Below are 26357 nucleotides of genomic sequence, written 5' to 3'. Positions count from 1 at the left end.
ACAGACCCTCTCTCTCCACAGTACAGACCCTCTCTCTGTCCCAGTACAGACCCACTCTCTCCCCAGTACAGACCCTCACTCCCCCCAGTACAGACCCTCTCTCTGTCCCAGTACAGACCCACTCTCTCCCCAGTACAGACCCTCTCTCTCCACAGTACAGACCCACTCTCTCCTCAGTAGAGCCACTCTCTCTCTCTGGTACAGGTGCTTCTCTGTACTTTAAAATTCTTTGAATTAGAAAAATTAATGTTGTTGATCTCATACAATCAACATAATTTTCGCAGAAAATTATAAACCTAGCCAAGATGACAACCACACCCCCCACCACTCCTCAAGACAACCCAGCAAGAACATTTTCCAACAAAACGAGCGGTGTTTTGCCCGTGATAGACTCCTTTTTCGCTCAATTTTCTACACCAATCATGACTAGTAGACTCCTTCAAAATTTCATTTCAAGTCACCACCTCACATCAACGGAACTTCCCCCGAAAACTGGAAATGAGATTCGGCAGCAAGCGTCTGAAGAGTTGTCACCGTCTTCCCGCGGGAACATATTGTTACACCGATAAGACAATCCCATATCGTTCCCAAAACTCCACTTCGTCTGACAGTTAGCTCATTAGAGACATTTCCAAAGTTATCTCCTGAATAGGTTATCTCCTGAATTAGTACAAAGTTGCATGGTATTTTTTTTTTTTTTTACATTGTTGAAGATGTTCTTGTGCCGATTACTTTTATTCAGTTAAATGACGGAGCCTCCTGAGATGTGGTAGGCATTGTGCAGAAACTATATATCTTCAAAAATGTAACTTTCAGGGACAATAAAAAAACTTATATGGCTGCAACATTCTACAGAAGCCATATAAAGGCCATTTATTCATACGTTTTATCTTCTCAGTTCTCCTGTGATAGACAGAATTATCTTTGCTTTCCTGAGACTCTTTCACATGGGGTTTGACTGAGATTTTTTTTACTATTTGTGATTGATATGAAATTAATTAAATTAATTAATTATGAAATAATTTTGGACTTCCAATGGTCACGAGAAGAATTGCAGCAACAAGCACCCTCAAACCACAGCACTGTTTATCCCTCCTTCCCTGTGAATGTACTGACGTTGAACCCCCCCCCCCCCGGGACTATAAACCCAGGCAGAAGGTCAGTCAACATGTCAGTGAGCCTTTTTCAACGATAGGAAGGGATTTACAATGGTCTTGTAACAATGTTTTAAAACAAAAATCTTACCTATTTTACCTTTAACGAAGCTGAATAACTAATCTGCTAATGCACTGTTCCCATGAGTGGATGGGTCCAACAAACTGGTGTCTACTGGTGTAATGTTCTTGTGTTTGGATGGATGGGCCTCATGTTCTGGTATCTGTTAATATACTGTTCCAGTGTGTGGATGGGCCCCATGGTCTGGTATCCGTTAATATACTGTTCCAGTGTGTGGATGGGCCCCATGGTCTGGTATCCGTTAATATACTATTCCAGTGTGTGGATGGGCCCCATGGTCTGGTATCCGTTAATATACTGTTCCAGTGTGTGGATGGGCCTCATGTTCTGGTATCTGTTAATATACTGTTCCAGTGTGTGGATGGGCCCCACGGCCTGGTATCTGTTAATATACTGTTCCAGTGTGTGGATGGGCCCCATGTTCTGGTATCTGTTAATATACTGTTCCAGTGTGTGGATGGGCCCCACGGTCTGGTATGTTAATATACTGTTCCAGTGTGTGGATGGGCCCCATGGTCTGGTATCCGTTAATATACTGTTCCAGTGTGTGGATGGGCCCCATGGTCTGGTATCCGTTAATATACTGTTCCAGTGTGTGGATGGGCCCCACGGTCTGGTATCCATTAATATACTGTTCCAGTGTGTGGATGGGCCCCACGGTCTGGTATGTTAATATACTATTCCAGTGTGTGGATGGGCCCCATGGTCTGGTATGTTAATATACTGTTCCAGTGTGTGGATGGGCCCCATGGTCTGGTATGTTAATGTACTGTTCCAGTGTGTGGATGGGCCCCATGGTCTGGTATCTGTTAATATACTGTTCCAGTGTGTGGATGGGCACCATGGTCTGGTATGTTAATATACTGTTCCAGCGTGTGGATGGGCCCCATGGTCTGGTATGTTAATATACTGTTCCAGTGTGTGGATGGGCCCCATGGTCTGGTATCTGTTGAAGAAATGACAGGTCTGTTCAGCACGGACACTTTCTTGTGAGCTGTTTTGTTATAGTCCTAACTTTAATTTTCATGTAAATTTAAGGTTTGAACATCACAATGCTTTAGTTTTCCCTCCTGACAAAGAAGGACAAATTGCCACTTGGCTGCAAAAATAATGTCTGACACACCACCGTAAACAAGTGATAAATACAAACAATCTTCACAGAAAAGACGAGGCTGGTTAATCAGTACTTCAGTAAAAAAAAAAAAGTAAAGCTACCTGCTGTTAACATTTCCATGATCAATCTTGGTAAAAAGTCACACTTTGAGAAATTGGGATGGGAACACTGTGAATAATTTAGCCTTCATAAATCATTTTAAATGCATTATCTACAGGAGAAGGAGCGCTGTGTCACATTTTACACAGAGGAAAGCCTTATATAACCGCTGTAAATCAGAGTCGTGGTTTGTAGTACGACGCTGAACGTTGGCCCCACATCTTTCATTGACATTATGTGGCACTTCTGGTCTGGGTGTACAGATATGTATTATGCTTTCAAATGACATCACTGGAGGGACCGGACACACGTTCCTCTAATGGCCATCGTTTGTCAAAACACGCTGCCTCACACTTTGCGGGGATAATAATATGCAGATTATGATAAAAATGTAACCGTTTGTGAGACTGTAAAGGAAATGAGAGAATGAGAGGAGTACTTTACACGGTAAGTGTGTGTGGCTTCACTCACACAAACAGTGAGAGGAGTCCTTTACACGGTAAGTGTGTGGTGGCTTCACTCACACAAACAGTGAGAGGAGTCCTTTACACGGTAAACCCCAGTGGAGTCACACATAATACTAATCGACCAAGCTGCAAGAATTTCAGGGAAATTAGAAGAAAAACAAAAACAGGCTGTTTGACAAAAAAGCCGTGCAGTGGTTGAGTAGACAGGGAAAACCCGATAGCATAATTATACAGCTACACACCAGTGATAAGAGTCATGCAAAAATGTATTGTTAAAAGCTGTGGTGAAGCTACAGAAATACTTTTCTGCATTGTGAGATTCTGCAAGGAACTCTCTTATTAGTTAGGACACCAGTTTATCTAGGGCATGCATCACAATACAGTGCCACTCAATCACAAATTATAGACAAATTATAGTTTTTTTTAGCACATTTTTTTTTTTTTAAGTGTCTAACATGTCAATAAAACAAAAACAAAAAATAATATTGACATTATTTCATGGTATATAAAAAAATGAAAAACCCCCAAAAAAAGTCCAAAACCAAATTAACTGAACAGAAAAAAAACTTTTTTTTTCTGCCAGGCCAATCAACTGCATACATGTCTGCAAAATGCTTCTTTTTTATTTTTATTTAATTTTTTTAAAGATTACAATAGGCAATGACCCAAACTTGGTAACTTAGCAGAGCAAATTAATTACACTTTGAGATGATCATCTTCAGTTTCTGACAGATTTACAGATCATAATATTTACACAGCCATTCATAGCCTTGCAATATTAAAAGAGAAAGCGTTTTGAATGCAAGGTCGTAAACAAGATGTCACCATCTCCGTAGTATTAAAAAATAATTAACTTGATTTGTTATATGTGTGTCTTATTTGTGTTGTAGCCACAACATTACAAGTCTGGAACATCAAAGAAGTTATTCAAGGTAAAAAAAAAGAAGGCTAGTATTACTGTGGTTAGGTTGTCCTCTGTAAAAAGGGCATTACCTCCTCCACAACAAGCTGTCAATGCTAGGCTTAGCTAGAATTGAAATACTACAATTTCCATGCCCGCTGGGAACATGTTGCTACACTGTGATCACTAAAGGTGCAGTCCTCTACGATAACAGGCTGTTCATGTTTGTCAGCGCAAAAGTTGTATTTGTATCGCTGATTATGTTCTGCCTGTGCCAAGGGCATGTAATACATTTGTTACCTATTGCACTTTGCAATGGAGTTCAACAGAGTGACTGCATTTGCTTGGATAATGCAGGTATCATGTTGAAAGCATGCAACAAAAACCACAAAGGATGCCAAAAACATTATAAATATAAATCGCGATGCTCACATTGTGGAATTCCAGCTACCAGCATAAGACAGAATCTGACTTCAGCCGCAGCTGGATAGCACATGAAATTTGATGGTGGTCTGTTGTCTGTACCAAGCTGGTCCACCAGCTGGAAATGGTTGTGTTATCATAGATGCTATCTCAGCCATCTTCTTGCCAGCTTCAGAACAGCTGGATCAGCTTAAAACCAGGCTGGGACTAAGCTGGTATCCCCAACAGGGACTTTTGCATGACTCATTTTTCAACTCTGATTTATCAGAAAAATAAAATAAATAAAAAAATCTAAATGATGTCCATGCATTGTGCAAGTCAAAAGTTCCACTATATTGACTTCAGTGAAGACATGCACTGCAACAAAACCACAGTTCTTTCCACCAAATTATGGTACACAGACACTATGGTATACAGACACTATAGGCCTACTCATACTCAAAGAAAATCAAATATTGTGCAGAAAGAAAAATAATACTTCTCCATTCAAACCAACTTCCTTATTGAATCTCTTCCGATTGACAAGTTTACGCGAAGCACTGCCTTAGAATGACACAGACAAATATAATTAAAGTTTAAATGTCACATTTTTACTTTGAGTTCATGCATTGTTGCCTTTCAGTTGTAAGCCTACACAACAGATTTTTCTTATCTAATAATTGTGCAAGTAATACGATTGCAAAAGTGTGAAGCTTTGGAAGTGAGCCAAATGTTACCCTGAGATGTTAGATCGGTGATTGTGGATTATCCGAAGCAGTATAGCGGGTCCATTTCGAATGGGATCTATAATGTATAATTTGGGGTCGTCACCCACAAACAACTTGATCTTCGACTCAAACATTGTTCATTGAGTATGGTTGCTGGATGCATACACAAACAATTGAATATAGTTATCACAATCAAACTATAACTAGAGAATAGTCTACTCAATGTAACTGTTTACTGCTGAAAATATTGAGCATATGAGCAGCCTGTAGCCAGTGGTACATGACCGGGACCCGGAAGGTTAGATACATGGATAAATACATTTCATTACATTACATTATTGGCATTTGGCAGACGCTCTCATCCAGAGCAACATACAGTTGATTATACTAAGCAGGAGACAATCCTCCCCTGGAGCAATGCAGGGTTAAGGGCCTTGCTCAAGGGCCCAACGGCTGTGCGGATCTTATTGTGGCTACACTGGGGTTAGAACCACTGACCAGTCATTTACCCTAACCACTACGCTACAGGCCGCAAATACATTTTATATTGTGCCTTTCTAGCCACTCAAAGCGCTTTAGAGCAGGGGTCGGCAACCCTGGTCCTGGAGAGCCGCAGGGTGTGCTGGCTTTCATTGTTACTTGGCATTAATTGATCAATGAAAGCCGTTGATTACACAGTTAACTCACCTCACCTGGTTTCTTGGGTCTGAATCGGTTGCTTATTTTAAGGTGGAGACGAAAGCCAGCACACCCTGCGGCTCTCCAGGACCAGGGTTGCCGACCCCTGCTTTAGAGTGATGAGTAGGAAACTCGCCTTAACCACCAACAATGATAGTTTAAGATGGTTTAAGACAGGGGTCGGCAACCCTGGTCCTGGAGAGCCGCAGGGTGTGCTGGCTTTCGTTGTTTCTTGGCATTAATTGATCAATGAAAGCCGTTGATTACACGGTTAACTCACCTCACCTGGTTTCTTGGGTCTGAGTCGCTTGCTTATTTTAAGGTGGAGACGAAAGCCAGCACACTCTGCGGCTCTCCAGGACCAGGGTTGCCGACCCCTGGTTTAAGATCTTCATAGTTGGCGGGCCTTCTCCTAACCCACATTGCTCCCCGGGCGCTGTACTGTGGCTGCCCACTGCTCCTAAGTTATCAAGATGGGTCAAATGCAGAGGACAAATTACACCACCGGGTTCAATATCACCTTCTTCATATCTCTCTAGATTTCACTCCACTATGGAAGTGGAGGAGAGGAATGTGAATGGCCCACTCTGTTTGGCCGAAACTTCACGTGATGGGAAGACGGTCTAATCTAAGTTATACTGAGGGATGGATTTGTGAGAGCTCAAGTCTCATTGTTGAAAAAAAGAAAGCATTACCACTCATCCCTGGGAGAATTTCAGTAGCTCGTCTGAGGATCTATGCGCTGAAAGCAGTGTGTGACAGTGTGGGACCACTGCTGCCAGTCGTCTACGCTTAATTAGTGGTAATTAGTGTTGATTTCTGGTGAGGGGTAACGTGATAATTGACCAAAAAGAAGGTTTTATTGACCTCTTGCTGGGGATGACTTACAAGTGAGAAGTGCCCTAGATACACTGGTGTCCCTACTTATAAGTACATACATATATAACAACTTTACAAATAAAATATTTGTTATTTTGTTATTGTTAGTGGGGCAACATTGGCTCAGGCGGTAAGAGCAGTTGTCTGGCAGTCGGCAGTTCAATCTCGCCCTGGGTGTGTCGAAGTGCCCCTGAGCAAGACACCTAACCCTCAAATGTTCCTGATGAGATGGTTGGTTACTTGCATGGCAGCCAATCATCGTTGGTGTGTGAGTGTGTGTATGAATGGGTGAATGAGAAGCATCAATTCTACAGTGCTTTGGATAACAGCGCTATCAATCAATGCCAACCATTTACCAATCATTTAGCTGATGCCTTTATTATTAGACTAAGCAGGGGATAATTCCCCCTGGAGTAATGGGGAGTTAAGGGCCTTGCTCAGGGGCCCAAAAGCCCTGGGTTTTCAACAGGGGGTCTGCAGGGCACTGGGGGTCCATAAAGGCCTGTAAGGGGTCCATGATTGCACTCTGAAACACTGGGATCACGTTTCTTCTCTCTTGGTCTACTTGCACGATTCCCCTGGTCTGCAGTTGCAATTGCAAAACCCCCGTCATAAATAATCTACACAAGGCTCCCAAAATTTCAACATCCTGACTCACGATTAAATGCATTAATTATACCCACATCCTTTTTTTATCCTTAGAGTAGAGTCGTTGGTAGAATGAACTTGTCAAACTTGTCAACAGAAAAAGAAAATATATCTTTTGAATCGAGTCAAGGGTGATATTTCATCCTGAAGCAAATTTATTTTCCTTTAAATCCGGAGAAGTTTAATTGCTTGAAAACTTACCCAGATTAACTTTTTTTTTAAAGCCATATCTGCTGTGAAATGAAGGGGTATAACTGGAAGTATAGTTTGTCTTGCATTCAGAGAAAATTGTTCTATCCAAGCCCCCATCCACCGACTCCCATTGCATCTGTGTCCTATGATTCCATCAAAGTGAGTAGTTCGCAGAATGAAAGGATGGCTGATTATAGTCACTTTATTCACAAGATATAAATAACAGTCCAAGCACACATTTTTGTGCTTTAGCTACTTCATGTAAACGATAGATTTTAACATGACATAAAACTCTGAGAGGGAGTGTGAACCAAACACTGGGAACCAAACAAACACTGGGAACCAAATGCACTGCAACAATTGACTGTATAGTCTCCATCCATCCATCTATCCATTATCTTAACCTGCTTATCCTGAACAGGGTCGCAGGGGGGTTGGAGCCTATCCTAGCATACATTGGGCGAAAGGCAGGAATACACCCTGGACCTGACAATGATAATACTACTAATAAGTAGAGCAGCCTGTAGCGTAGTGGTTAAGGTAAATGACTGGGAACCGCCAGGTTGGTGGCTCTAATCCCAGTGTAGCCACAATAAGATCCACACAGCCGTTGGGCCCTTGAGCAAGGCCTTAACCCTGCATTGCTCCAGGGGAGGATTGTCTCCTGCTTAGTCTAATCAACTGTATGTCGCTCTGGATAAGAGCGTCTGCCAAATGCCAATAATGTAATGTAATAATACAAATAATAATAATAACAATACACTTGCAAATACATTTGCACATACTTATCCTGTACCCGTTCCTCAACTTCAGATGATACATATTTTTCATATACTGGCTTTGTAAATGTTTCTTCCATATAATGGCTGCTTAAACTCAATCTTATTTTGCACTGTTCTGTTAATTATTGGCACAGCTTAAATGTTATTTGCACCTTAATTTTTAAAACTGTAATTTTGTAATTTTGACTGTTGAATGTTTTTGTTTAACTGTCAGGCTCTGACCAATACACCACAGCAAATTCCTAACACCTACAAATGTATACGGTGAATGAAGCTGATTTGATTTCATCAATATTAATACAAATAACAACAATAATAATAAATGGCTCAATGGTAATACCATACAGTGCAGCACAAGCTCACATTGGGCACCCGGCAATCATGCGCATAAAAACATAAGGGAACCCACATTTTAATTTTTAAAGCCAAATTTGAATGGGCTGAATTAATTTACCAGGGAGTCACAATTGTTTGGTTCCCAATAAACATTTCCGGTTGTTCATCGCTTCAGATCAGGTTCATATACTTTGTGAACAGCCAGTTCTGAAAGAACCATAGAACTCTCGTTTTGTTCTCTGCTAAAACATGCCAGCTAAATATTTTAGATTTTGCCATCTCATTCCAATGTGATCCGGAAGTAATTTTTAAGTCATTCGTCATGGAAGTTGCACTGTTCGGAACATGGTGAGCTAACTCTGTGTTCGGAATACGGTGGGTCTACATTGCTTTTGAATCGTAAACTGTCTTCAGGCGAAACCAGTTGCTCTCCAGGGACCGATTTGTTTTTGTGAGCTTAGGTACCCAGTGTGCATGCTCCGGTGCCTAAAAAACCCCCCCACAGTCAAACGTAGCGGCCTCCGTGATCTGGCTTCTCGCTTCATTGAGCGGCTGCCATAGGAACCCATGTAACCGGTAAGAGGAAGCTGTCTCCAGCCCTTATATACCGAGTCGATAAGCTGCGCATTAACTGTCTTCCTCTGACTGCGGCCTGAGGTGTGAAGTGGAGCTTGACGTGTACGCTTTGGAGGAGACCGTTTCTGTGTCTGCTCCCTCTGCACTCTCCCAAATTGATAGCAGAGGGCCCAGGTGCGTGCACTGCTATGCGGCCTGTAGCGTAGTGGTTAAGGTAAATGACTGGGACACGCACGGTCAGTGGTTTGAATCCCAGTGTAGCCACAATAAGACCTGCACAGCCGTTGGGCCCTTGAGCAAGGCCCTTAACCCTGCATTGCTCCAGGGGTGGATTGCTTTGTGTAATCAACTGTACGTCGCTTTGGATAAGCCAAATGCCAATAATGTAATGTATGTGACTGGGAATTCCCAAACCATTTGAGAAAAAGGCTAAAAGAAAAAGAAGAAGAAGAATATACACTTTATTAGGAACATTTTTACTTATTCATGTGATTATCTAATCAGCCATTTGTGTGGCAGCAGTGCATTGCATACAATCATGTAGATACGGGTCAGGAGCTTCAGGTAATGTAATGTAATCAGCCATCAGAATGGGGGAAAAAAGTTACTTTGACTGTGGAATAGTGACAGACAAGGTGGTTTGAGTATCAAAATGCTTATTTCCTGGGATTTTCATGCATGTTAGTTTCTAGAGTTCGCAAAGAATGGTGCAAAAAAACAAAAAACAAAATCCAGTGAGCAGCAGTTCTGCAGACAGAAACGTCTTGTTAATAAGAGCCATCAGAGGAGAATGGCCAGACTGGTCAAAGCTGACAGGAAGGTGACAGTAATGCAAATAACCACACATTACAACAATGGTATGCAGAAGAGCACCTCGCATCATAACGCATCATAACTCTAAGTGGATAGGCTACAACAGTAGAAGTCTAATAAATACCTAATAAAGTGCTCACTGAGTGTACATAACAAAAATTGTTCCACAAACAAAAATTTCAAACTATTAACTTTATGGAAATGGGCCTTGTAATATTTCAGTCTGCATGAATGTATCCGCATTTGTTGCCGTTAATAACTGAAGTTTTTAATAAGTCTTTCCAAAAGCAACAGTCCCTGGTGCCGTTCAGCTGATTTTCAGCCTCTTGATTAAAACGTTACTCTTTGATGGGAATCTCAAAATGGATTTTGTATTAGCCTTTCAATCCAAGAAGGGATCCCCCCCGATACCGTCTGGGCAGGCAGATGGTAATTTAAAACCACAGAACAAATCTGCGCTCCGTCGAGTTGAATACAGTATCTACAGTATGAGTGTAGAGGAGGGAGGAGACCCGGTCATGTGCCCTCAGACTCCAATCATCTTCACAGGAGACATGGCTTCCCCCGGTTCTTTAGGTGACTCAGAATTAACGAGCCAGGTCAAGTCACATTTATGTATGAAGCACAGTTAATACGACTACCGTCAACCAAAGTGCTGTACAATTTATAATTATACGTTAAACAAATATATATAAATACACAGTACTGCAATAATAATACATGAGGATACATGAAAACAACAACAACAAAGACAGTTTTCAGGTGGAATTAAAAGAAAAAGAAAAGAGGTGAGATTTGAGCTGGGATTTGAAGGCGACATTGGCTCTGGAGGTGAGAGCAGTCGTCTTGGCAGTCGGAGGGTTGCTGGTTCGATCCCACCCTGGATGTGTTGAAGTGTCCCTGAGCAAGAGACCTAACCCCCAAACGCTCCTGACGAGCTGTTTAGTGCTTTGCATGGCAGCCAATCGCTGTTGTGAGTGTGAGTGTGAGTGTGAGTGTGAGTGTGAGTGTGTGACTGGGTGACTGGGTGAATGACAAGCATCGATTGTGCAGTGCATTATATAAAGGCGCTATATAAATCCCAACCATTTACCATTTGAAGGTGTTTATGGAGGGTGCAGACCTGATGGAGTGAGGCAGTTTGTTCCACAGTTTTGGAACAGCAATCCCTGAACAATTATATGTATAACCAAACAATACCAGATACAGGATTATCTTTGAATAATCTATTTACCATTGAAGAGGAGGTGTCTATTTCTCCTTGTGTGTATGCGACTGTGTGTGTGTGTGTTTGCTCTCTCTCCTCCATATCATTTTCATAATCGAACATATGATCAATAACCTCACAGACGGTTAATCTGTTGCACAGGAATAGACAGATGCTGCTGCAGAATATAATTGACAAGAACTCAAACAAGCCTTATTGAAAGATCCCAGTGTTGCAAGAAATCTGTGTTATGTTATCCACAAGGTGATACTCTGCTATATCCTAGTGGCTAAGATGGATACGTTGACCTGCAGGGTTGTTGGTTCAAGCCCCGGCGTAGCCACAATAACATCAGCGCAGCTGCTGGGCCCCGAACCCCCACATTGCTCCTAGGGGGTTTGGCCCCTGCTTAGTCTAATCAGCTGTAAGTGACTTTGGATGAAAAGCATCAGCTATATAACTGTAATGTGCTTCTAATAATGCTGTATGTGGGCATAATATTAGGAACAGGAGCAGTTGTGATGACAGAGCCAGGGATATTCTTTTTGAGTGTGTGTGGGAGAGATAGATAGAGACAGATATATATAGAGAGAAGGAGAGTGAGAGAGAAATGGAGAAAGAGAGTATATGTGTTCAAGTTCATTTTTAGTGTGTAAGTGTCAGTGTCCATACTCTGCAAGAAAAATTGAGTTCCTGATTCTGTTCCCAGGTTTGCAGGACACTCTACACTCTCAGAAATAAAGTGACATTGGAGGTACAATTTTTGTTTTTCAGGGACCAAATCTCCCAAATATACCCTGAAATTGCAGTTTTGAGGTGTTTATATAACTGTTTTTGAGGATATCATGAAGCCTTATTCCAATACAAAAAAACTAGGTGCAATTTATTACACATCTTAACTTGAAAACAGGTCAGATTTGACCCTAACACAGTAGAAGAGTTAAGGAAACTTAAGGTTACTTATAAGAACTAGAAGCCAAAGTTTCCTTGGAGTTTCCTTGAGCCAGACGAACATGAGCGCATCCTTTGCGGAATGTGTGACGGTATAAATCATCGACCTGTGGATCCACCTTTCCCCACCTGCTATGCGCATGACTGTCATTTGAAGGAGCAAAGACATTCCATTAGCCTAATTTGCGTTCTCGATTCCCACGTCTTCACTTCTTCTTCTAGCCTTCCCCCGATGGAGGAGAAGTGTGGAGCTAGGAGCAAGGAAAGGAAAAAGGAGATGAAAGAGCCCTGGGTGTGTGCGTGTGTCCACACTTTCACCAGTTAGTAGTCTAGTTAGTTGATTCATTTCAGTCTTTAATGGTCTATTTGCAATATAGCGTAATAAGCACAACATGAACATATGACTGTAATTCTTGCTTTGAATGCTTTTCTCTGACATAATTTCTGATTTAGGAGTGTCAATAATCCTGCTAGACATGAAAAGAACATAATTAAGGAAAGAAAATACAGCTCGGTGAAATTTTGGGACTGGAGCTGCGGTCGGAACAAATAAGCAGCAGACACGGGAGGTCTCCGGGACTGAGGTTGGGAACCACTGCGCTAGTCATTAGAACAGAGCACCGAAGTCCTGACGTCAGGCACACTTAATATAAGAACTGTTTTCCAAAAATAAAATAAAAATGATTATTCAAATTACTCATATGGTTACCAAGCATAAACTGATGCCAGAAAAGTTTTTATTTATCCATTCATTATCTTAACCAGCTTATCCTGAACAGGGTCGCGGGGGGGCTGGAGCCTATCCCAGCATACATTGGGCGAAAGGCAGGAATACACCCTGGACAGGTCGCCACTACAATATGCCGGCACTATTTCCTCTGCGTTGTATGTGTGATGTCACATGCATCACGCTGTGTCTCCAGAGCCAATCGGAGCATTGGGGACAATGCTGGTGGGTAGTGTCATTTTTTAATGCTTCATGCGGGAACTGCCACAGAATAAATACCTTTTTCTGAAAACACAGACTGTATCAAACATAACTAAATTTCATAAACGATACCGAGCCACCTCCCTGACAGAGTGCCCAGATTGTTTCGTTTTTTTTGGAACACAGTTCCTATATTAAGTGATTTAAATAAAGTCAATGGGATTTTTGGGAAAATAACGTTATGACCCAGGGGACGTGGTTTTGATGTCAGACTTCAGTACTCTATGAATGTACGGTAACGGTGCACAAATAGCCTTTCTTTCTGCAGTAGAGTTAAATGGTAAAATGGTAAATGGTTGGCATTAATATAGCGCCTTTATCCAAAGCGCTGTACAATTAATGCTTCTCATTCACCCATTCATACACACACACTCACACACCAACGGCGATTGGCTGCCATGCAAGGCGCCGACCAGCTTGTCAGGAGCATTTAGGGGTTAGGGACACTTCGACACAGCCCGGGCGGGGGATCGAACCGGCAACACTCCGACTGCCAGACAACTACTCTTACTGCCTGAAGTATCAAATCCCTGCTCAAATTTCACTTCTTAAATCATCGAATCATGAAGAACATGGAACACGCAGCCGAATATAGCAATTTTCATTATCCTGTGCAGACATACGAAATCCAGGTGCATCCACTCCCCACAGCCCTGTGTAAATCAAGTGTGAAACAATTACATTTAATTTGATCTCTGTATAATCTCACCAGGGGGGTGGCACGGTCCAGACGAAGGAACTGCTCACAGGCTGGCAGTCAAGTGTCAAGAATGACGTCAAATCTCGTGAGAACCTTTGTGCTTAAAGGCATTTTCATTTTATCTTGACACAACTTCAAATTATGACATTTTTATGTGAACGATTTCATTATGCATATTATATTATTAAGTGATATTGCAAATGAATGTAGTTTTTAAATTGATTTAATATCAATATCTTTCCATTGCTAAAAGCGGTTTGTTCATGCCGTCGCGCATTTCTGTCAATGTGATTCACATGACATCATCGAAAGAAGTCCAGCAGTGATGAGTATATAATGAAATAATAGTGGGGAAGACTGTATGACTTCAAGTGAGGGGGGAACCATCCAAACTGGCTGGTCCAACGTCAATAATTCCGGAGTTCAAGTTCGGTTAAGTGATATTAGGGAGATTCTATCGCCTCAAGTAATCATGGTGGTTGGCGGGATTGTAGCCTGAGGTATAAGGAAAAAGAGTACATTAACATGCAGGTCAGAAGAGTGAGGCAGTACATCTATGCCTTCAGGCGGTGCCAAGACATGGCCCCGGAGAGGTTTGGGTCATGCTGGGAGGTGGGGGGGGAGCCCCAGGGATGGAAACAGAACTGCAAGTGGGTTAGGAACTAGATAATTACCGTGGCCAGTATTGCACACAGAGAGGCCTGACTGTAATATGGCCCCAGCATATTTGAAAGAATAAAAAAGATGAAAAATATGACTGTAATGTAATTTCTAAATAAAGAATCTCAGTGGCTCGTTCCTAGAATCGCGGATTCAGTAACAAAGTAACTTATGTGCGTTGCTATGGAAACATAATTCTGATCAGTGGTGCACAAGCTCTGTCCCTTTTGGAGAAGTGGTCTGATGTGTTCTCTTTGTGTAGCATAATTGTCCAAATGGCCTGTATTTATCCACTTCATATTAAATTATTTTTATTTAATATACTTACCATTTAAACTGTAAAGCAATGTCATGTATTTCCTGTAATTCACGAAGTTTGCTTTATTTGTATCACTGGCGATATATGATATAGTAGCAAACTAATGTTTGCTAAGTTAACTTGCTGCATAACCACTATTGTTTTTTTATGCAGTTGCTAACAGTTCATCAGGCAATGTTTCCCTCTGTACTGATGTAAATGTGAATGTAACTTCAAAGTGTCATGAATGACAATGAAAATGTCTGCAATCTAATTGAACTTGACCTGTATTTTAAACAAATTGACATCATTAGGCAAACAGATGCCTATTAAAAAGGTTGGTGAGTACATTTTCACCAAAGTTTCATACCAAAGTATAATAAAAAAGCTTCCAGGACTCATCACAGTAGTCATTATCACATAACTCTAATAAAACTGTTACTACTTGAAATGTTTAGCAAGTAGTGCCTTGGTTCCCAAAATGGCCACGTCCGTTGTGTGACCTTCTCATGACCTTGGTAATGTTTTTTCTGGTTACGGTCCTGACTGAGTGATGTTGTACCAGTGATCAGAGCAACAAGCAAGAAGCATCTGTTCAAGGAGCAGAATTTCCATAACTCTGACAACATAACACATTTCACAGAGAGAAAATTAATATGCATTCTGGTCATATTCCTTTGAAATGGAAGCATCCAAGCAAAGTAGAGACTAGTGCTTTTGGACATTGCAAATGGAAACTTTTAAGGAGCTCATACTGGGAACATAATGCTGATAATGTGGCCACACTGGTGTCCAAAACATCCACAATGCTAACTGAGAATGTGGCCACCCTGGTGTCTGTAACACCCACAATGCTAACTGAGAATGTGGCCACACTGGTGTATGTAACATCCTCAATGCTAACTGAGAATATGGCCTCACTGGTGTCTGTAATGTCCACAATGCTAACTGAGAATGTGGCCACACTGGTGTATGTAACATCCACAATGCTAACTGAGAATATGGCCTCACTGGTGTCCATAACATCCATAATGCTAACTGAGAATATGGCCACCCTGGTGTCTGTAATGTCCACAATGCTAACTGAGAATATGGCCACCCTGGTGTCTATAATGTCCACAATGCTAACTGGGAATATGGCCTCACTGGTATCCATAACATCCACAATGCTAACTGAGAATATGGCCACCCTGGTGTCCAAAACATCCACAATGCTAACTGAGAATGTGGCCACCCTGGTGTCTGTAACATCCACAATGCTAACTGAGAATGTGGCCACACTGGTGTATGTAACATCCATAATGCTAACTGAGAATATGGCCTCACTGGTGTCCATAACATCCATAATGCTAACTGAGAATATGGCCACCCTGGTGTCTATAATGTCCACAATGCTAACTGAGAATATGGCCTCACTGGTGTCCATAACATCCATAATGCTAACTGAGAATATGGCCTCACTGCTGTCCATAACATCCATAATGCTTACTGAGAATGTGGCCTCACTGCTGTCCATAACATCCATAATGCTAACTGAGAATGTGGCCACACTGGTGTCCATAACATCCATAATGCTAACTGAGAATGTGGCTCAGCCCTCATTTATTCAACCTTACAGTAGGAGGCTAATGTGTGACCATCCAGTTCCCCAGCACAATCTGCTCTGAATGCGGCCGTAAATACAAAAATATAAAGATTTGCAATGGAACAAATTAGTTGCACCTTATTAGCTTCTTGTTGAATAAAATGGCATTCTACTCTCATCAGCATGAAAGGATAATCCCTGCATCCTAGCCTGTCTTTGGAATTACTCTTCCAGTCTGGCCCCGCTTAATTGATTTGCTTCTAATTAAAGGAAGGTATGTCTGTGACTCATCCAGTTAAGAGTTGTTCTGAAAATACTCTGAAGTTCCTTAATTTTGCTTCTACATTATTGCAGCTTGGATGAAGGCCGAAAGCATACAATGTTTCCTATTGATTTAATCCGCAGCCAGCTAAATACGGGTATAATGACGGCAAGTGACTTCATGCTGGTGAATCCATGCTTTCATTGACAGTCTGCATGGCTGTCTGGAAGGAAGTTGTTAAAATGTGTGTGTGTGTGTGTATGTGTGTGTGTGTGTGTGTGTGTGTGTGTTGGTAGCGTAAAACAGTGTATGTGAGGAAGGCATTTGTAGATTTTCATTAGTATTCATAAAACTGTGCACTACTGCTGGGCGAAAAACAAATAATAATGATTATGAAATTATTATGTAATGATTACATCATGTTTAAAATGTACTTTATATTTACTGAATATGATATTTTGTATTGCTGTTTGATATGATATTTCGTATTTGAAAGATACAAATGATTGAATATGATGACGTAGATTTATGTGAGACATGAACTTGACATTGGCATGAAGCTGAATAACTACTTTGGAAATATAAGGCAAAGGCTGTTCACTTTGAAACTGACATTGACTAAAGTTCGAAGAGAAGATCAGTACAGAAAAGGGAAATCAAGTTATATTTTATTTAAGTTATATGTGTCTCTTTGGGTATTAAAAAGGACACAAAATTCACATTTATGACAGATTGTTCTTCCCTTTGTATGTCTTTAAATGCAGACTATTTCCTTGTTTCGCTCCTGTGCTTACAATCAAAAGGTTACCTCCCTGTTCATCCCTCATTCTTAGCCACACCTACTCCAAGATGGCAAAGCTCACCCAGCTATTCCGGCTGCCTTTCGGTAGCTTTGTATCATTGTATTGCAGACTACTGGAATCACGTCTCTGAAAAGGACAGCAATAGCTCATTCATACCAGAATGCCAAAATACTCGACATTTCCGATAGGACAAACTCCCCCTTCGCTTTTGTGTACAGCAAACAAAGTTACAAGGTAGCTAGCTTTAGCATAGTGTGGATGGAACAGACTGCAACTGCTAGGACAGTACCAGTGGGTTTTACTCTGCTCTAGCCTGCCACACTTTATGTAAAAAAAACAAAATTATATAACTTAATTCATACTCAAACACAGTCACAGATTGGCAGTGCATCACAGAAATGACTGAGAATGGTTGTAATATTTTCAAGTTGAAAATCCTCCATAGTAGTGCCTTTAAGCTGTCGGCTAGGTTATATTTCTTTGCTTGGCTATGTCTCTTCTTCTTTCATACCTGCCCATAGACCTGCATTTTAACTCTTCTGCTGACAGTGTCTCCATTTTTATTATTTATCTCTCACACAGGCTGTTATTTTAAATGAGAACTTGTTCTTTGTTAAATTGTCCAGTTTAAATAATGGTTGAATAAAAATGAAATATTTTTTCCAGCACTGGGGATCGAGAAAAAAAACAACTAATACAGATAAATACAAGCATCGAAATTTGACAGCATGAAAAACGTAGCCATTGGTACAGTGTAAACACTCTTAAAGACTTAATCCCTGTACCTATAAAGCTTTTAGAGACGCCTGCACCAGCACAGCCGTAAATCACCCACTCTATGCAGGTTGGACGAGGACAGGAAGTGGCCAATTTCCCAGCTTCCTGCTGGAGATTTTTTACAGCAGGAGATTTTGCAAGGAGAGCAAGGAGAAGTGAACTCCTGCCACTTGCTTCTCAGTGGAGTCATTTATGTTTATGCATTACCTTCTGCTCCATATCGTTCACCCAGCTATGCATATGTGCAATGTCCCCCTCTTTGGAAGATGTAATAAACATGCATTTGACTACCCAAGGAATGAGTCAAGTTGGAGCATCTTCATGACTGGAAGACAACACCAAAAAATTCTAATGCTTCTGTGCACACTGTGTATGTTCTTTTCTGAAGGATCTGTTAGGAGTATGGCTTAATGTGGCCCATCTTGGGGCAGCCTGTAGCGTAGTGGTTAAGGTAAAGGACTGGGACATGCAAGGTCAGTGGTCCTAATCCCAGTGTAGCCACAATAATATCTGCACAGCTGTTGGGCCCTTGACCAAGGCCCTTAACCCTGCATTGCTCCAGGGGAAGATTGTCTCCTGCTTAGTCTAATCAACTCTACTTCGCTCTGGATAATCTTGAAATTACACTATGCATTTCAGGGTGGCTCAGAAGCAATATTTGAGCTTTAGGCTTCTTAACCCCTTCACACAGAACTCTTGGCCATTTTTGCAACGCTCTACTCTGAAGCTTGAAAACTCAAGAGGGGAGCGTCACTGAGACTTGAAGAATGGCTCAAATGAAGGAAGACACTTGTACCAATTACAATACAAACTTTGAAAACAAACTAAATAAAATGATACAATATAAAAAAATGAAGCTGTTCTTTAATTTGCAATGAAATACAGAGTGTCACAAACAGGTAGGAGATTTTCTGAATCATGAACTCCTTGACCACAAGTGTGCAAAATCTGAAGATCTATGAAGCACAATGTAGGCAGTGTACCCTGGTATACAAAATGGCTAAATTGTGCATGGCTATAGATGGCACATGATATTCATATTTATACTACAAACTCACGTATCCATTATTTCCAAGTGGGAATTACTATCTTGTCATTAGCATAGGGTCTTAAAATATCTTAGGGTCCAAAAGCCAAAAAAAATCTGAAAATGAATAAAATGCCCCCCCCTTTGATGGCTTACGATTAAACATTGATATTACTAATGTAAAAGAAATGTGACACACTGTGGTGCATAATAATTTCTTGTAAATTTTCTGTACTCTGAAGTAGCAAGGTATGAGTGCTGCTCACCTCTGAAGGTTCCAGTGTGAGATGGGGCCCATTGTCTTGGACATGAAAAACTTATCGGTAGCTTCAGCAGTATATTTAGGGTCATTGTCCTGCTGAAAGGTGAAGGGCCATCCAATGAACTGAGGCATCTGGAAGGTTCTCTTTCTGTACACTCCAACTCATCCTCCTGCTGGCAGCAATCACATCATCACCGAAGACAAATGAGGCAGTTCCAGTGGTAGCCATACACGAGGAAGCCATGACACTACCTCTAACATGTTTCACAGTTTTATTTACAAATGTGATATTATTCGATACATTTCAGTTGATACCTGTATGAATCAACCTAGTAACCTCTCACCGATGCAATTCGATCATTTTCCTGGGTATAGTCAAAGCCACCATGTGTAGACATTTAATGAATCATTTTTTGGGAGCCGCGTCTGTGCAGAATTTGCTTGCATCTCTCTATAAAACAGTAGCCATTTTGGGTAGGAATGAGCAGTTTTAAAGCAGCGAAACATCCCCCTCATAACACGCCATCACTGTATTACACATCGTATTGTACTGCAGTGCTGTGGGTTGAGGACTGAACGTATGAACCAATAACTTATTACTTTCAAATTTGACCATATGGGACAGCAAAGTGCAGGTTTCCCAGCGACATTGAAATTGAGAAGGGATTTCAGGTGGCCCAGCGCGATACTAAATCATACCTGTCCATCTGCACCCACTGTAGCTATACTTCTTAAAGTTATTAAAATATGTGATATGTCGTTATGTTTTCAGTGGAAATGGTGTTGTGACACCGTGACTTAGCAGACTCCCATTCTCATCCACCCGCTGAGAATGAAATTGAGAGCGGGTAAACACTACAGAGGACATTGTAAGTCTTGGTGGGTTTCCTGTGAACTTAAACAAACAGTGCAAGTAAATATAATGTGTGCAATACATAGTCAAAGACGTTACCCTAGCGGACATGGAATATGCTGCAATCACTGCTAAGTAGAAAGGTATTTAGACCTCGGTCAAACACTGTACGTAATGGTTTTGGATTCAAATACTAATCGTTTATATGCTTTTCTGAGCTTGTCTGGTGTGTTAGAACCTATGAAATACTCTCAAAAAATGCAAACCCTGCCATATGGTCCTCTTGGTTGGCTCAATTGCACCAGGCAAGATCAAGCACAGAACAACAATTAGAGTACGTATTTGACCCAGGTCTGAATGGATTACATGTAACCCAGATTACAGTAAATCAGTCTAGGACACACAGAATATGCATTGAGTGAATATAGTTCCTTTTATAGACAACATTATGACACTTAATGAATAACTTAATCACAGTGCAATCACACAAACACCCACCATATGCACACCTACACAGGAGGATGAGCAGAAAGCGAAGAAGGATATTCTAGAATATTCTTTGCGAAAGACACAGGAAATAATCCAAAAGTAATCAGATTTAACTACAACTCTTCAGTAAATCCAACCTTTTTACATTACTAATTACATTTTTGCTCATTACATATTGCAAGTAATCTGACCAATACTGACTGCAATACATATATACAAATATTATCACAAAATTCCATTATATTTTCCAAATATTGCAGTATTTGAACTTCAGTAAGGGTGACTTCTAAAATAAAAAAGACATTTTTGACCATGGTGTGACCCTGTAGCAATTTGTATTATCTAGCACAGGGCTACTGAACTCCACGTCCTGCGGGGCACAATGTCTGCAGGAATTTGCTCCTACCGTGCGCTGCTACACCACCGGATTTCACAGATAATTTTACCTTCCTGGTTCAGATACGCTAATTAGTGAAATTGGGTGGTGTAGCGCACGGTTGAAGAATATGCCTGCAGACACTGCGGCCCCCAGTAGCACAAAACTACTTGTGTGTGAACAAGTAGATTTTTCTTTCCCTTTCACAATCTCTATCCAGGCCTTGCGTCAGAGTAAGTGTGAAGACAGATGTCTCACAGGTCAGAACAAAGCATTTAAATAACAATAGGAATAAAAACAGACTGAAGCTTTGCCTGATTGTGCCGCTCGCGTCTACAGTTATACTCTTCCATTCAATCACTGTCTCCTCACTGAGAGCGTTGAATAAGACATTTCAATAAAAATGGGAAATATAAAGAAGTGCAGTGCTCTCTATGGTTTTTATTTGTCAAACAAAATAGACTGAACATGACTGAAATATAAGGGTGAAATATCATGCTCATGGTTAATATCAGCCAGACTATGACGGATGCATGTGAACCACAGTTCTTCACAATAGCTGAATCAGTCACTTCCTGTCGAATCGCTTTTACACGTTCAACAGGTATGTGTTGTCCGTCACTAGTCAGCCTTGCTCCTTATGTTACACATCACTCGTAAATGTTGCATGATGTTTTACATCGTGAGGAAACCTTGCTCTATCGTTAGATCTCCAATTGATTTAGCCAAATGCTTGAAATGTACAATAACAAGTAGATCCGGCTGCCCTAGAAGTGCGCCTGTCAGAACCGGGGAACATTCTGGAACTCAAACATACAGGAACACATCAAACATACTGGAACACATCAAATATTCTGTAACACATCAAACACTGAAGAATCCCTCGCCAGCTGTCGAGCACCACGCAGGAACCTCTTCTCACCATCTTTTTCTTGCACGGATCCATTTTAAAACAACCTCGCTGAATAATTTAATCACCCGGTCAGATAAATTCCAAATTTTCGCACCTACCAGCCTATCGATTGTAAGCAATCGATAAAGTCCTTGGATTGTACAAACTCTGAAGCAGAATATTTGGTTCAAGTATCGTTATGGCCATAATTGCAGTTTTAATTGATTTCCTGTCACTGTGTCACCTCCAGAATGCTACTTGCCCACTGTTCAGATGACTAAAAACACAATGAGAGTTCAGACTTATGCGAGGCTCATTCTCAGCTCAGCTTCCATTGGCTGGTTGTGAAGTGGGGCTTCAAAGCCTGGATCAAATCGCCATCTCAGACGCTCTTTAGATCAGGGCTGGCCAACCCCGTTCCTGGAGATCACGGAGGCTACCGTCTCCTGCCATCACACTTTTTCACTTTCATCTCACCAAACTCACACCTTTATTCCACTAGTCAACTACAGATGAAGTGCTTCCATTTTCTCTTTTTGTGTTTATTCCTTATCTCCTTGTATTTGTTCCTGTAGCTGTCTGTTCAGTCTGGTAGCTCCCTGTTTCATTCCTGTTGCTGTATGTTGTTTCTCTGTCTGTTTATTTCTAATCTGTCTGTGTTCATATGTGTTGTTATTCCTGTATCAAATTAAAAAAAGGCTTAGTCTGGCCTAGTCTGGCCTACACGTACTGTAGGTTTCCGCTCCAAACCCAACAAGGCGCAAATTCGTAGAATCGGGTTAGCCAAATTAGGTTGGTTGAAATGAAAACCAACAGGATGCTAGATCCGCAGGAACATGGTTGGGCCACACTGTTCTAGAGTACAGAGTCAATGCTTCAAATATTAAATCACTGTCCAAATACTTTAATGCACTGCATATATTTGTTTGAAGCCTGGAAATTATGTCTTTGCCATTTGACAGTTAAACGTGTTTATCTTATGTTATTCTCAGTCTGCCATTTTCTTTAACCGAGGATTCTGAGAAGAGCCCGGGGAACAGGCCAGCCTCCGACGCTGGTAAAACACTCCTGAAAAACCCTTTTTAATCTTATTAAAATTTTAATCTTTTAAAATGGAAAATTTTATCATGCTTAAAGAGTTGGAAGTAATTCAAATAAAATATTTGACTCCAAATATTCTGAAATCCATTAGCTCGTGGGTATCCAATCTGAAAAAGGGCAGAGTGGGCACAGGCTTTTGTCATAGCCCAGTACTAACACACCTGGGGCACGTCAAATCTGAAAACGTTTCGCTACGGTTTCTGTGTTGAACCATATGTTTTCTCCCAAAGGTGTGCAACGTTTTTGCGACAGGCTTTGAGGTATGTTCGCTCCCATTTGGTGGGCGTGCCGGGGTGTAGCCTGAACCAGTAATGACGTAGCCTATGTTGTAAAGACCGGTGAACGCCTTTTAAGACACCGTAGGAGCAAACTGTACTATGTCAGTCAGTCCGCCCACGGTTTGCAACAGGATGTTCAACGCACAACCATTTCTGTGTAAGAAAACGTTTTGCTATGTTTTGTTGGGGCTGAACATGGCCCTGATTCTACTCATCAAGGGTGGGATTGAAGATCATGATGAAAATATGCATGGAGCTGCAAGTGGCACAACAGGCTAAGATGCAGCAGACTTGCGGTTGCAGTTCCACACTGAGGACCGGGGTTCGATTCCCGGTCCTGCCAGAAGCCAAGTTTGGCCGGCTCTCGTGGAGTGACATAATCGGCTCCCTGCTCCAGAAGGAGGGACTTGGCAGGGTTAGCTGATCCGTGTGCACAAAAAGCACCTCGGGTGCCTTGGAATCGCGGTCACGAGCATGAGACGAGACGGCTTGAAGGCATGTCGTTCTCCTTCGGGCCGCTGAGGGAAGGGGTGTGGGCGGTGTATCTAATACTAGCTCTAATTGGATTAGATGGGGAACAATTGGCTACCAAATTGGGAGGAAAAAGGGAAAAATTTGAAATAAATATATATAAAAAAATATATATAAAAGATAGAAATATGCATACTCTCCGTGGCACAATTGGTCACCCCTGTTCTTAAGGGATCATCAACTCTGGCCCTCAAATCCAAATTCTGCCCTGGTTTCCATTTCTCCTTGGTAATTAACTGAACAATTGGTGCTACTGATTGGCCACACTATCTTCACACCTGACTCCCAGCTAAAGGGAGGTTGGAAAACCAGCAGTTCTCTGCCCTCGGGGAACGTACGTTGATGATCCCTGTCTTAACGGCTCGGTGCTTACTCTGAAATCAGTTTGACCACTGATTGGCAAAGGTGGAATGCAGGGATCAGAACGTCTGAAATTCCTGCCATGCGTTTCTTCCACCCATGAGCTCACCAATTAGTTCTGCCTCCTACTGTAGCTGAAGAATTGTGCAAATTAGCAAAACTGGGTAATTGGAACAAAATACTGGGCAGGATTTTTACTTTCCCAACATGAATGTTCCATCTCTGCTGATTGGAACAAACCTCCTCAACCATCCTGTACCGGTTGAAATCAGATTTCTACACTGGAAAGCAGAGCTGTGACTGTCATTGATTAAAATAACACTGATTTGATTGACTCAATTTGTCATGTACGTATTGTAATACAGGCCAATTTAAATCCATGAAGAAAAACGGATAGATATGACTCTCTCACTTATTGAATTGCATACACAAAGTACTTGAAATGAAAGAGGCAAAAATAGATCAACAGTATTAATGTAACTGTTATCCTCTCATTGTCGTGAAATTGATGAAGCATTCTGGTTATGATATTGTGTTAAATGAATGACACGCAGTTGAGACATTTTCAGAACAGATACAATGAAGTGAAAAATAAAGTATACCCTCTTCCAGTTCGATGGTCTTGCATATCCAACCAACTATCATCTAGTCATCACAATGGATAAGTCTAACCTCATGTGACGAGCAACACAGATTTTTACTTTGCTATTATTTATAAAACCCAAAATAATCCAACTTGCAGAAGCCCTACTGTGAAAGGATAGGTGCGTCCCATAAGTCAGCCGCTTGTCGAATCCCCCCTTTAGCAGCAATAACCTTAACCATATTTACTGTGGGCCACTTCAGAGAAATATCAGCACGACTCAGGTCCAGCGGGCTGCAGTGTCTGCAAGTATTTGCTCTAACCATGAACTACACCAGTGGTCCTAGGGACCCCCCTGTACGCTGTTCCTCATTCCAACCAGAGTTGCAATCCCAGAGTTTTAACAAGCTGTTAATTGTTCTTTATTAGGTGCTTTACACGTTTCTAATTATTTCCACTCTTAAGCCATATTTAGTCAGAAAGAGCAATACATGGCATGAAGAAGAAACATTTTCACATTGTGCTTATTGCATTGCAAACAATGACATAAAAACTTAAACTTATTAACACAATACCAGTTCTGTTCATTCTCATTTGCATGTCTTTGAATTCTTCATTGTCAACCAAATTGTTAGTTTTAGTGGCTGCGTATCCACACTTATCACCAATTAGGAGCTTATTGACTCGACTCAGTCTTTGTTATATATTTTTATGTACCTGTAAAATTTAGCATGATAAGTGCAACATGAACATCAGACTGTTATTCTTCATGACGTGCTCATGTTGACAATGTGGTTTATAGATAAGTACCATAATTAAGAAAAAATTAACAGCTTGTTAAAATTCTGGGATTCAAACTGGTTGGAACAAAGAACGGCACACACAGGGAGTCCCCAGGAACAAGGTTAGGAGCCACTGCACTACCACCAGATTAAAATTTTTTTATTAATGATTTATTTCAGATTTTTCCCTTTTTCTCCAAATTTGGTAGCCAATTGTTAGCTGGGGGATACACCACCCCCACCCCGTCCCTCGGCAGCCCGAAGGGATCTGGCGATCCGAGAACAACACGCCTTCTTCAAGCCGCCTCGTCTCATGCTCGTGACTGTGATTCCAAGGCACCCAGGGTGCTGTTGTGCACGGTGATCCACTAACCCTGCCTCTCCCTCTGGAGCAGTGAGCCAATTATGCTGCTCCATGAGAGCCAGCCAAACTTGGCTTTTGGCAGGACTGGGAATCGAACCCCGATCCCCAGTGTGCAACTGCAGTGAACTGCAACCGCAAGTCTGCTGCATCTTAACCTGTTGCACCACCCTGACTCTTCAATGAGCTTACTTCCTGACAGGGGTGATTGCTGAGCTGAAATTAGACAGGACTGAAAGCTTCCCTTCTTTAAACTGATCATGATCTCTGGTTAACAAGTGTGTCAATGATCTGAATAATCAATTAGCAGGTTAATACACAGCTTCTTTCTTCACATCATGTTTGGGATATAAAATGATAAATTGAAGTTGAATGAGAAG

The sequence above is a fragment of the Conger conger genome, chromosome 16 (genome assembly GCF_963514075.1).
Source record: "Conger conger chromosome 16, fConCon1.1, whole genome shotgun sequence".
Lineage (NCBI taxonomy): Eukaryota > Metazoa > Chordata > Actinopteri > Anguilliformes > Congridae > Conger > Conger conger.
This window is presented reverse-complemented; position numbering follows the sequence as displayed.